The sequence below is a fragment of the Apteryx mantelli genome, chromosome 1 (assembly GCF_036417845.1).
Source record: "Apteryx mantelli isolate bAptMan1 chromosome 1, bAptMan1.hap1, whole genome shotgun sequence".
NCBI lineage: Eukaryota > Metazoa > Chordata > Aves > Apterygiformes > Apterygidae > Apteryx > Apteryx mantelli.
Window position 1 is genome coordinate 19,330,883 of NC_089978.1, and position 14,044 is coordinate 19,344,926.

The following is a 14,044-nucleotide window of genomic DNA, read 5'->3' on the forward strand; positions in this document are numbered from 1 at the left end:
CGCTTGCCCTGGCGAGGGCGGCCCGGGGCGCCGCGAGGTGCTGAGCCGCGCTGCCCGGCTCCCAGGGCGGCGGGAGCGGAGCAAATGAGCACGGCGCTGCTCGGAGAGCCGGCGCCGCCACGTGCCTGCTGCTCAGCCCGGTAGATCGGGAGGGTTTCCCGCAGCCGCTGCAGCGCCCTGCCCCTGCCGCGGGCCGGCTCCGCGGGCAGCGGGCGCCCGTGGGCTCTCGCTGGGTCCCCGTCTCGTCGCTCTGCCTTCCCCTGCAACAGCACAGGCTTCCTGCAGTCCGGAGCGTCAGAGCGGCTCTGAGCCCTCTGCTTTTCATTTCTCCCAGCTTTGTGTCTGCACGGCTGTGAGCTCGTGTTTGTGTAAGGGCTTGGTTTCTCCACGCTAACAGCTCCCATGCCTAAGGAGTTCTCCTGCCCTGCTTATCTTTGCCCACGTCTCAAGCTAAACAGCTCTAAACTCACCTGCAGGACTGGTCGCAGTTGGCACATCCTGGTTGTTTCTTTTTTTTTTGTGACTCTCACTTCCTCTTTCTGCATGGCAGGTGCTGGAATCAAACCCAAGAGGTGTTTCCCTCAGCAGCAAATGGCTCACAGTAATTTTGGCTCATTTGCCTGAGGGAAAAGTGATCTCCTGGCCTTGTTGGTGCAAACGTGTCGCAGGCCTGGCCCTGCCATCATCCTGCCACAAGAAACTGCTTATGTCTATCCTTGCCTGTTCCTCACAGAGCATCATGGCTCAATCCTCTCTGTCACACACACACACTTTTTTCAGATATTGTTTTTCCCTGTCACAGTTCTCTCATTCAAGCTCTGTTTATCTTCCTTTGCAATTACCACAATTTATCCTTGGAGGATTTGATTTAGGAATGTAAAATAGGCATTTCTCTGCCATTTCTCAGGCGATCTTTATGTCTTCCAGTCCCTTTTCAGCAGAAACTTGAACTAAAATTCAGGTCTTCCACTTCTCAAGGGCCAGGCCCTAACCACCAAGGTACATGACTAAGTGCAAGAGGATTGGCCCCAAAATCCTGTGTATGATTCTGCCATCATATAACGTTAAAGCTGAAGGTCAATACGTAGGTCATATATGTATATGTATATACACTCCTTTCTGTATTCTACTAAGATGATATGTATTTTTCCTCCGCTTGTATAACAGAATAGTTTATGCATTTTTCTTTCAAATTTCAGTTTCAGTGCTGTGCTAGTCATGAGTCAGGTCATGCTAGTCATGACTTTCCATAATTTAAAATAAAAATAAGATAAAAGAAAGATATAAATAAAAATAAAATAAAAAAAGAAAGCTATAAATAAGATAAAAAGAAACAGAACTATCAGGGCCTGCATATTTTGTCATATCTGATCTCCACAGCTGCGGTAATATTATCTTTCCTTTAATTGTATTTGTCATGCATCTACAATCTGCTGCTGAAGTCAAGAACAAAGATGGAGAATTGTGTCTTTGGTGCTTTTTATCTCCATTTAAGCTAACCTCTTGGCATTCCTTGCTACACATACCTGCAGCAGCCTCTGACCAGCTGGCTTCCTCATGAAAGCATCTGCCAGTCTGGGGCTTTATGTTGGAGCTGTTCAGTTATGGAAAGATTACAGTCCAAGGCATCTAGGTACTAGGGCATCTAGACACTGCTAAATATGACAAAAGTTAGGAAGACTTTACACGTGCATGGATATCTGTTTTGTTGTTTTTGTTAAGGTAATTTAAAGAAATGTAAAAGCTTTTCAAAAAAAAAGTGGCAAAAATAGAAACAGTGCTGATGCATTTGTTAGACTTCGGGGACTAAGTTCAATTCAGAGTATGACAAACTTTGCTACCTGAGGAAGATTTTATGGCTTGTGGATAAACATGGCCATGAACACAGAGATATCTGAATTGACCAAACATGACTTTTGTCAAGCCATTCGTGCTTCTGGCTCCTGCTTTTAGAACAATTCTCTGTTCACCTCATGGGTGAATACGGCTGTATGTTTATGGATCTAGTCAGCCCCCGAGTTTGCCTTATGCTGCACCTGAGCTATACAGCTACCTTGAGCGTGGTGCCGAACTGGCTAGCTGGATCCTGAGACTCTCACCATTCAGTCCAGAATTGGTATTCCCTCATATAATCGCCTATATCCCTCATATATTCCCTCATATAATCCTATATAATCGATATATAATCCCTCCTGTGATGGACTCTCTTATATAATCTCCTGAGTAGAAATTTATGAGTGTGCACATCTACAGCAGCACATTCTTCTTCAGACATGAAAACTGGTGCTCTATAAGTGTAGCTATTTTCCTGTAACCTAGTTTACTCTGTCTTTTACAGTGTGAATAAAAGCCCTGGGAGCTGTTAGGGTTTATTTGCATGCAAGATGCATTTGGATATTTAGTGGACCTATAGACTAGTGGGCATATATATTTTTTTTTTGCTTAGAAAAACTGCTGATAAAGAACTATCAGCAATCTATTTGTAAAATTCTTTTAAAATGTGGTCTGTTCAAAATTTGTATCTAAAATATTAAATTATTTTGAAGTATGATTGAAAAGAACTAGGAATCTGAATATCTTATAGCTGGTTATCTTCTAGAATGGTTGAAAGATACCCCAAAAGTAACCAAATACCTTTTTTGCTGCTTTTCAAAAAAATACTTGGGACTGAGAACAAACAAATATTAGCACAGCCATAACAAATGAGACACAGACGTAGGTTTCATATCTTCATGTGCTTTCAACTCCTTTTTGTTAAACAGCTTTATTTCAGTGTGTCCTATCAAGCTGTTCCTCCTCCTAGAAGAAAATCACAATTTTGTGATAAATGAATGAAAAACAAAGAGCATAGCTGGGGGAATGTTTCTCTCCTGTTTTATTTATACAAAAAGCTGCTAAATGTTTGAAATCAATCTGCTGTCTTTCAGTATTCTATTTTTTTTTATTATTTGTAATGATAGCACATTAAAAAAACACAAATAATTTCCAAATTGACAGCATCTGCTTTAAGTCTCAGGGAACTTAAAGGGAAATGCCATTGTAAGCCTAAACCAGTTATTAATATGTCTCTAATCAAGTTATATTTTCTGCATTTACCTTATGTACAAAAATAAAACAAAAACATCATATAATTTGAACTTAAAATCTGAAACTGCAGTAATGATTCGATATAAAATTATGAACAAGCATAACCATGAGCTTTTTTTATTGGAAATATTCTTACCACTAGAGGTCCCTCATCATCAGATTATGATTTCCTCCACAGTGTTTTTCCCTTTTTCTAGTTCTTCATTCATGCTACATACATGCTCCATTAGTCTAAATTTTTTAAAGGTAATATAATATATTCTTAGAACAATGGAGTGATTTTCTTTCCTGAAACTTTTTCTGGGGAAACATCAATATAAGGATTTTTCAAATGGAATATTTTAAAATAAAAACTCCTGTTTTGTTGCAACATAAAATGTCATTTTATTTTTTAAGTCAACAATTCAATATTTTAACATTTTGGCGTACTTACGGGTTCAATTTTTCATCATTGTACACTATCTCTCTCACATGACCACTTTCTTTCCTGTAAAAGACTAAAGAAGGAAGCAAAGGTCAAACTAATGACAGAAATTAGGGTAAACAATTTAAAAAATAAAACGATATATAAGATGTTTTTTCTCTTCTATTTCATGATTTCTTTCCTATTTTTGCTAGTTAGAAGCCAGTTAAAAATGTCTGAAAAATATTTGGAAGACCTGGGCAGCCTTGAGAACTTGAGTAATAGGACTGAGATTAAACTTATCACTACAAAATACAGTGTCATTTATCTGGAAGCTTGTCACAGAGATTTGTAGCATAAATTCATCATTTGGAAACAGTTGAGAGCCAGGACAAAGAAGTACTTGCTGTTCACAGGATGGCCATGAGCTGAGAGGCCTAGTAGCTGCACAAAGGGCAAATGTAATCCTAGGATGCATCAGCTGAAGTCAAGACAGAGATGTATTAGAACTATTATGAGAAGTTCTGGAGAGACTTCTTAAATATGGTGTACATGTTGGTCACCTGTATTCAAGAAAAATGCGCAGAAAGGTGCAAAAAAAGATCTGTAGGAGCCCATGGGAGTTTGGCTTGTTTATTCTAGCAAATGACACTGAGAGGGAATATGACTACTGTCAAAAAATACATTGAGAACAAACCCTCAAAAAATAAACTTTTCAAAGAAAAAGACAATGTTGGCACATGAGCAAACGTATATTTATTAAACATTATTAGTTTTAGGCTGAAAATCAGAAGGCAGTTCCTTACTAGTATTTACAATACAGTTGTCTTTATTAGGACAATCAGGCTCTGGAATAGACTTTCTATTAAGTGCCTGATAGCAGGGGATTAGCCCTGATAGCCAAGAGATGCCTTCTAGTTCTGTATGAAAAAAGGATTTGCAGACAAAGGAAATCCACAATTTTAAAATTAAAATAGTCCAATGTTTTCTAAAATTTGACATAAAATTTAATCTGAGAAACATCACAGCAAACTACTTAGTGCAAAAACATTCCTTATGGCAAGGCAGATATAACCTCAGACATATCCTGCAGTGCAGTGCTGGGTCTTCTATCTCTAACAAGAAGGAAATACTCAGTAGAAAGCATTTCAACATCTCAGAGCCAAAGAGGTATTAACTATGCAAAAGCAAATGAAAGAAGAAGAAGGTGGATTTCAAAACATGGGGAGTTTTATTTATGGGAAAAGTTTAAGGTTGTAATTCAGGTACCTGATTGCCATTGAAATTCACCAGAGCCTGCATAAATGACAAGACAGAGGGTGATATTAGGGGGTTGATTAATATGAGGCCACATGTGTCTTTCTCTGTTGCTAGTTTTGGTCTTATACACCAGCCTTTGGTTTCCTTACACAAAAGCTAAGTTATCACCAGCAGCTCCTTCCTGCCAGAGAGCATAACATAAAGAAGTGATCAGAACAATCATTTAAACAAGGCGTGCTCACGGATGCAAAAGACACACTTCCCTGAACCCACGTCTCCAGCAAGGAGCACCGATATTGCCACCCCAGCGGTTCCCGCCCTCTCACAGGTCCCTCCTTCAGCTCTGCCCACAAAACAGCTTGGGTGTCCATGCAGGCCACTAGTGTGGATCACGAAACACATTTAGGTTTAAAATGATAACTTGTTTTTTTTAATTAATCTGTTTTTTTTTTAATTAATCTGTTTTACGACACTGCCCAACAGACATGTGTGAAGCACATAGGGTGGCAAGACCAAGGCCCACCACAGGCTGTGACCAGGGAGGCAGCAGGAAGCAGGCCCAGAGAGGGGAGTCATGGTGGCTGCCCCGAAGGCACCGTTCCTGGGTGCGGACTAGCCAGTCAGAAGGCCATGCCACAAACAAGCCCATGGCTTTCCTGTCCTGATTGGCAAGGCAGACCATCACTCCACCAAGGCTGGAGGTGGCAGGAAGAAGGGATGAGGGAAGGAAGGAGTGAAGGTGTGGTGGTGTGCATTGGCCAGGGAGGGGGTGGGCTGGGTGCTACCTGCAGGCCCATCTGAGGAAATCAAAATTTTCAGTGGCCCACCCATTCATTTGAGTTGTGACCCCCCCACCTTGCTTGGAACTGTGGCCAGACAAAAAAATCAATTTTTTGTCGCAGATGTAATACTCCTGAAGCCTAAGAGAACTGACATGAGTGCTGATTTCACTAATAACTCATAAAGTCTGGAAGGACACTAGCTTCACACCCACTCCAAACACAACTCCCTCGAATCCTCTTGGTGTTCTAGCACTGTTTGACAGTATCATAAACAATAATTAAAGAGCTGATGGGTAAGTTGGAGATTACGGCTTCAGATTGGGAGCTATGTCTCTGAAAAGCAGACATAACAAAACCCAAGGACCATCAAAATTTGCATCTACTTAGCACATGCTGCTAACATGATCTTTTTTTCCAAATACTCTGTCCCTGAAATGAAGGAGACTGCTCTTCCAACCCTTGGACAGCTTTCTGTCTTCATTTTTGAATCATATTCCCCTGGTGATTTCATGGAATAACGTTTAACACCCACAGTGTTGATTTTTTTTTAGTTGATCATACTGATCACTGTAAAAATAATATTTGAAAATATCCAACAAATTGCCTAGAGTTTTCTGTATGCAGACTGGGGCACAATCCTATATGAAAGCTTTCCATATTAATTAGGAATTGTAGCCTAATGAATATTCCCAAAGTTTGAGAAGCTTTTTTTGTGTTTTCCAAGGAGAAACTCCTGGCAATATGGATTTGCTGTGGAACAAGTGAATGCACTTGGCCCCATTTCTGTCAGACTAGGCAATACACACAAAATGTTGTTTATTTTAGCTTGCACTATATGCCGGCTACCTGATATTCTGGTTTGTGTTGTGTTCACCCATCTGTTCATCTCCTGAGTAGCTGTGGGATTCCTGTTCTGCTCTGTTATGGGATGTCTTGAGTTGGACACCCTTAAGGGGACTGACTTTCCTTTTCCAAGATCAATCACTATATTGAAAAAAGCCCCTTATGAAGTAGCACACCTCTGCTGAGATAACATGCTATTTTCACCTTGCCTGTTTTGTGACCCATTTGTAGGACACCTTGAAGGGCAGAACAGTTTCATATCTGCCATCAGTTCTGCAAGTGGGTCTTGCTCATCAATAGTTAGTGATATGGATGAATCTAATTTCCATGCTCACTACGGACTACACTGAGAGAGAGGGTGCAATGGACAGAAGGACATACAACAAGCAAAAGTCTTGTAGACTCATAGCATATGGGTCTATCGGGGAGTGATGAGTGGCAGCAGAATATTAGGCTGCAAATGTGAGAAGATCATCGCTGGGGGAAGAACAACAGGAAAGGATTTATAGGAATCTTTTATAGAAAGCATTTATAGAAATCTGCTCTGAACTCATCGCTTCTGTGAACCAGTGAATCAACAGAAGATTGTCACCAACCACTGGAAAGGGAATGGCTTTGGTCACTGAGAAGGTGGCAACCCTCAAGATCCATTACTCCATTGTTCATCAGTTTGGGATGGAAGGACAATAGCCCATGTCAAGGCACACTGGCTCCTTGGCTTGCAGTATATGCAGGCACCTTGTTTACATGGCCTTCCTCAGGTGTACTGGATCCATCAATGGGGTAAACATGCCTATCATCTCTTCCCTCAGCTTCCTGTCTCCTGAATATAAAATGAGCAGTGCTTTAGGGCTAGGGAGGAGAACTTCCCTCCACATCTGGTATGTAATGCCCAGTTATCATCAGCTGTCAGCTTTCCTTCCTGACCAGGAACAAAAGAGACTGTACACTACCCACATCTTGCACCCAAATGCACGCAAAATCAGTGATGTCTTCTGGGCAGTCATGTAGGATGATCCACAATATATGGTGAAACAAGTATTTTCAGGGCAATTTTATTTAAAAATTAATACCACTATATATTTGGGTAAACAGAGTTATGATCTAACTCACTTCACTGCATTGTTTCTTGTTTGTTTAAGTCAAATATTTCTCGTGTTGATTTTGTTTAATTATGAAGAATGAATACAAACACCTTTTCTTCTGGAACACATCATGAACAAGCAACAGCAGAGAGTTTCTTTACTTGTGATTTCTAGACCCAACTTTGTAGTTAAACCTATGCCCAAAGGAGCTGTATCTCTTCTGCTCAGGATCTTTCACACAGCAGCTGTTTGCCAGCTTTCTTCCTCCCTAACTTAGCATACTCAAGCATACACATGTACACTTGGGTCAATCAGACTCCTAACTCACTCACTTCCTTTCTCTGGAAGAGCCAACCGTGTGGAATAGCCTAACTGTTTAGCTTTGGACCAGCTTGACCCTTCAATCTTGTCATTGTCTTGAATGAGAACTTCCAATTGTTTAAACCCATCATGACATAAACAGGTGTGATTTTTTCCTCTGATTTAATCTGGAATGTCCTTCCTATCTCCTTGGCTAAAGTTTCTCTATCCCTGGAGTGATATGCACATCTTAGAGTTGAAAGTCATGGTTTGATGATGCAGAATAGTTTAGTTCGGTGTCCATATTATCTTAAGATATTCTCATCTATCTCATTCACTGCCACATGTTCCAATACGGCATTTGCTTATGCATTATGGCATATGCATCGCATATGCATCGCAAAATGTGGTTTGTAGGCAGAAGAAATTGTTTGGATCAACTAGTATAATTTGAAGACAGTTTAGCCTAACATACAAACAGTTCATCCAACTGGATCTGCCTTAGGCTGTGTCAATGTGATATTATTAAGATGGGGAACTGAGAAAGTGGTTTTCTTAAAAAGCTTGCCCTGGCATATTTTACTACTTCAGTGAAAGACGAGATGCGAGTCAATGCATCATGCAGACATGCAGTCTGTGGTGCACTGATAAATAGTTGTATCTCTGAGAAGAAGAGAAGAAAAGCTCATTCCTTTCTTCCTGACCATTTTTGACATATTCTTGTTTTCAAGTAGTGAATAGAGTATCTCTACATTATATGTATTTAAGGCATGGCACATGAGTGTAGCACTCCAACTGTTCCACCCTAATGAATGTTACTTCAAAGTGTTTCTTAGGGTATGTCATGCCACAGTCATAGAATCGTAGAATAATTTAGGTTGGAAGGGATCTCTGAAGGTCAGCTGGTCCAACTCCCTGCTCAAAGTAGGTCAACTACAACAGGTTGTTCAGGGATGTGTTCAGTTAAGCTCTGGATAACTCCAAGGCTGGAGATTCCACAACCTCTATGGACCTCTATTCTAGTGTTTATGTATCCTCATGGTAAAAAAAAAGTCTTTATATGTAGTCAAAATTTCTTTTGTTGCCAATTGAGACTGTTGTCTTTTGTCCTTTTGTGGCATGCCTTCAGGAAAAGTCTAGTTCCATCTTCCCTACACCCACTCAGCATAGAAGCTGAAGACTGCCTTAAGTTTCCCTTGACCCTTTCCTTCTCCACATTGAAGAAACTCAGTTTCCTCAGCCTCTCCTTGGATGTCATGTGCTCCAGCACCCTGACCATCTTGGTGACCTTCTGCTGGACTCAGTCCTGTATGCCAATGTCTTTCTTGTACTGGAGAGCCCAAATCTGAACACAGTACTCCATATGCAGATGATAGCAATGAAGAAACAGAAATGAATGATGGTTATTAAAGTGTTCATGCAGGGTAATTTCAGTATTTTTACTATTTAATGTCTTAGAAGCATGGTTTCTACCAGTTTCTTTCTGAGGTCTTACATAATCTTATTTATCGATTGTTTCTTAGTTATTTTGCTGTTCACATCTGTACTGGAAACAGTGTTACTTTTTTTTACCAAAGCCATTATTCTTAAAAACAAAATAAGGCTTCTGACATTTTAAACCACACTTGCAGGAAGAGCATTCTGTAGGAGCATTTTAGATGTTATAAATGAAAAAGCAGAAACAGAGTGTGATCTTCAATATGGAACTAAGATCAAAATAGTTTTTCTTCATTTTAGTTTTTGTCAATTTCAGGAAAACGTGAGTAATAACAGACATTTGAATGATGTAAAATAAGACTCCATTCTACATATAAAAATATATTGTAGTATCCAGATATCACAAGGTTATATAAATAATGCAGAAGTAAACAGCTCTAAATTCTTTTCTCCTAAAAGCCCTACATACACAAAAGCCATTTCATATTGCCTGCTTGGAGAAATTCTAGTTATATAACACGCCTGTGCTTCACATCAGTTCCTTCTTAGAAAAATAATTACTCTTTCTCAAGAACATTCTATTCCACTACTTAGTATTTAAGGATTTTGTTATCAGTCTGTTCTATTATTAATCTTGGATTTTAGATCTAGATATTTTTATTCTAAATAGTTCATAAACACTTTCTTTAAGGGAGGAAGAAGAAAATACTGGGTAAAATAAAATAAAAATTAAAGAGATTAGGTGTCAGCCAGACTTGTGGAACAGCATTCCATTCTTTAATCTTGGCAAGATAGTCCACTACTGAGTAAATGATATAAGCTCTGCCTTTAAGACAGCATTACTTTAGTTGAACTTTCACCATGCTGGAAGTTGTTGGAAGACCTTTTTAACCTACTGTTTAACATACACTCAAAGGGAAATTTTTTGCTTATTTTCAGAAATGAATTCAGAAAGATCAATGTGATTCACTTTTTTGTCAATATGAATCTCAGTAAAATAGTAGTCTTCCAGACATTCAGGCAAAGTTTAGTTTCTGTTAGGTGTGAAGTACCTACTTAACTTCATGTGTTAAAACGCTCTCCTAAACTAGCATCACCAGTCCACAACACTTATGCAGTTTTATTTCTCCTCCTGAACATTATACTTAAGAAACATAACCAGATAGTTTTGGCCATTATTGCATTCCTTTTCCTTTTCCTTTTCCTATTCCTATTCCAGTGGGAGTAAGATTGATGGCAGAATTCCCTTTATCTGATAGTCTTAATATATATGCAACCTTAGTAAAATCAATGTTATGTTGAAAAGTAAATTAATGATATAGGAATTATTCTTGGAGTTCTGTTGAGGGGAGGGTTTACAAAAGTAAAATATGTTCTTATCTGAAAGCTTGGCTGTTCCATGGTAAATTGTTCCCCATGATTCAGAATTTTATCTAATTTAAAACAATGTAAGGTAGCAGTGACTCTATGGAACTTGCTAGCACTGCCCAAAGATAAGACATTTGTAACATTGATCCTAATTTTGTCAGGATGATTTTGTTTGTTTGTTTTTTCTTACAACTTTTCCTTACACTCCTGGCTTTTCTAGCCTTCAGGTCTAGAAACTAGAAGTTAGGTCTTTCCACAGGAAATGCACAGGGGAAGAGCTGGTAGGCAAGACTGAATGACTGTAAAACAGTAGTATGATTGTTTCCCTGTCATGCTGTTTAGGTATGATAAATATCCCATGCAAGAAAAATACTTGCATATTACATCTGTGAAAGAAGAAAAAGACTGGCTAGACTGATTTACAGGGATCTCTTGTATAATATTACTAAGTCACTGTTTTACAAAAACTTTAACTTTCTACATGTGTTCAGTTTCTTACGTTTACAGATTTTTCTGTGTGATATCTCCTTTGGCTTACAAACTTTCCAGGTACCTCCTAACAACCACTTGATCCACCAATATCACTTAGTCAACCACTACCCCTCAGCCCACTTACACCTCTAAGTCCATTGCCACCATTACCTAGCCTGCCAAAAACAGACAATGATATTAATTCACAACTTCAACAGTCACATCATGACACCTCAGTGTTACAGTGACCACTTCCAAGATTTCTTCTATTTCTGTAACTGGTATGTACAGTGAGTGGTTGTTCAATTCTCTTAGCATGCTAACTTATGCTCTCCTGTTATCTGCATTGCATTAACAGTGAGTTAAAAGTTCTTCAGATAGCTCTGATTACTTTTGCATTATGAAAAGACCATTGTGCTTCCTGGAGTTGTAAACAGTATAGTATATTAGATAATGCACACTCAAGAAACAGAGCTTGCCAAAAATGTATTTATTCATATTTTGATCTACCTGGAACTGTTAGACATTTTCCCAAATCCTTACAAGCAAGTCTGAACTTAATCAAAAGAAAGAAAAGATATTCTTTTACTTGAAAATCAAGAGCCAGATTTTAATTTGTTACACACAAATAAATTTGGAGTGACAGACTGTACATACACATCTAACTCAGACTTTGATCTTATCACACTTCAGGATCATCCTGAAGGCTTACATACAAGTTGACCTAAATCAAACAAAGTACCAGACAGGTGAGCTTGTCAGCCAGCTTTGATTAGGTGTAGCTACTGGATATAGGGAAGGAAAGTTTAATAAAAAATGCCCATAAGAACATTTGATATAAATGCATCATTCTGAATGCAATATGAAAATCTGAAAGTTCAGGCCTATGAGGCTTAACAAGTGTTGACACAGGTAAGCTATTTTTTATCTGCAGGCCTGGCTCAAAGAGAGTGGATGACCTGCAACTCAAAGAAGAAAGCTGTGCATGCTTAGTACTTTCCAGTAAGAGGGCATAACATTTGTTCAGAAAATAACCTTCTGAAAAGCAAATGGGTGGTTGCCTTTGGTACTTCCTGACAGTCTCATATTGAGTACTGCTTGTACTAAGAAATAATCATTATGATGTTTCTGTTATAGCAATGGACATGATACCATCATTTAAGGAGACTGCAGAGAAGGTAATCAACGGTGAAAACCCATCTTATCACAGCTATTATTTCTGGGCAAAATGTTTTTTATAAAAATGATGAGAGTCTATAAAGCTGTCCGTGGGTTTGATCCTGCAAAATGCTGAAAATCTCTTAAGCAACACTTGTTTTGCCATTGGCTTTGACAGAAGCAGGAGGAACTCGGCACTTTCTAAAAGTAGCCTATTGTTTCCATTATTTTAAAATGTCGATGGTTACAAATATGCACGCGGGTCTGCAAGATACCACATCACTAGCAAAATCTTTGCAACTTCTGAACAATTTTAATTATCACTCAGGCATCCACACACACGCAGGCTAAACACAACATGCAAAGGCAATTTGCATTTTTTTTTAAGGCAAAGCATTGATTTTGGCAGGTACAGCACTGACTTTTCTACTATCTGTGTTAAAACGTTTGCTTCTAAAAGTTTTACGTGAGATGTATTACGGATTTTCAGAACTTAAACTCTCCATCTAGCACGGAGGCTCCCTGCGCGCCCCCACCTCCCGTCACCGCGGCAGCGGGCGCCCCCTTGCGCTAAAATGGCGCCTTCACCGCGCCGCCCAACGGTTGGCGGGCAAAGGGGGCGCGGGAGGCGGGTGCATGCGCGCGCGGCAGGGGAGCCGCCCGGCGGGCTCCGCAACCCGCGCGCGCTCCGCCGTCGTTCGCAACCGCCTCCCCCCCCCGCCGCGCCGCTTGAATTGTGGCGCCGACACACGAGCCCCCCCTCACGAGCCGCGCTGCTCCCAGCCGTTGGGCGCCTGCACGCCGGGCCCCCTGCCCCTCCCGCGGGCGGGGCGGGCGCTGGGCCGTGGCCGTTGCTGTGGCGGTTGCGGGGCCGAGGCGCCGGGGGAGGCTGGCACGGGAGGAGAGCGGCCGCTCGTCTGGGGCTGCGAGGGAAGGGGAAGGCGGATCCCCCGCAGCTCCCTGCGCTGCCTGACTGTCTCTGCGGCACTTGCGTGTCTGAGGAGAGCAAGGTTCAGCGGGCAGCCTGGAGCGCTGCTCTGTGGGATGGGGTGCTCCTGCGTGGCTTGGCCTTGTTCTTCACGGCCCCTTGTTTCATGCAGTGGGGTGCAGTTTGGGTGCACGGGCCCCAGCCCTGCGCTGAGGTAGTAGGAATGTGCCATCCTGCAGATTCAGAGAGACGTGTGGTGCATAGGGAGGAGATCACTGCAAGTATCTTTAGAAACAAAGCCAGTCTCTTGAGCAGGAGATGCAAGCAGGCCTGACTGGTAGGAAGTGACTTGCTGTGCTAGTGCACCTTCAGGTGTGATGCAGAATTCTTCACAAATTTGCCATTACAGGCGCATGTATATATGCAAGCATTGGTCAGCTGCTTGTGAAGCAATACTGTGTGTGGTGACTGGCATACTAATACTGAACAAACAAAAACATTGTCACCTGCCTTATAACAGAAGGTGTATGTGTGTGTATATGCGCACATATACATATTTAATGTGTTGGGGATATAATATATAATCTGTTACATCAGTTTTAAACCTCAAAACTTTACTAGATTAGTATTCATTAACAGTATATGCTAATGGTTTGTTCTTATTCATTATTATCACTAATTAGTCAAGACAGTCTTTAACAGTATATCCAAAATTAGCTATCAGTGTACAGTATTGTGGAGCTGATACTGTACAATACGCACTGAGGGATACAGTTGTTGGTCTTCATCACCAATGTTGAAGTGATTAGGCTCAATAGAATAGATGAGAAATGCTGAAAGTTAAACCATCTCCTCACCCCCTTGCAAATTCAGGATCTTGTCCTTTTATAAGATATTTGAGTTTTTAGACACTGCAATTTTT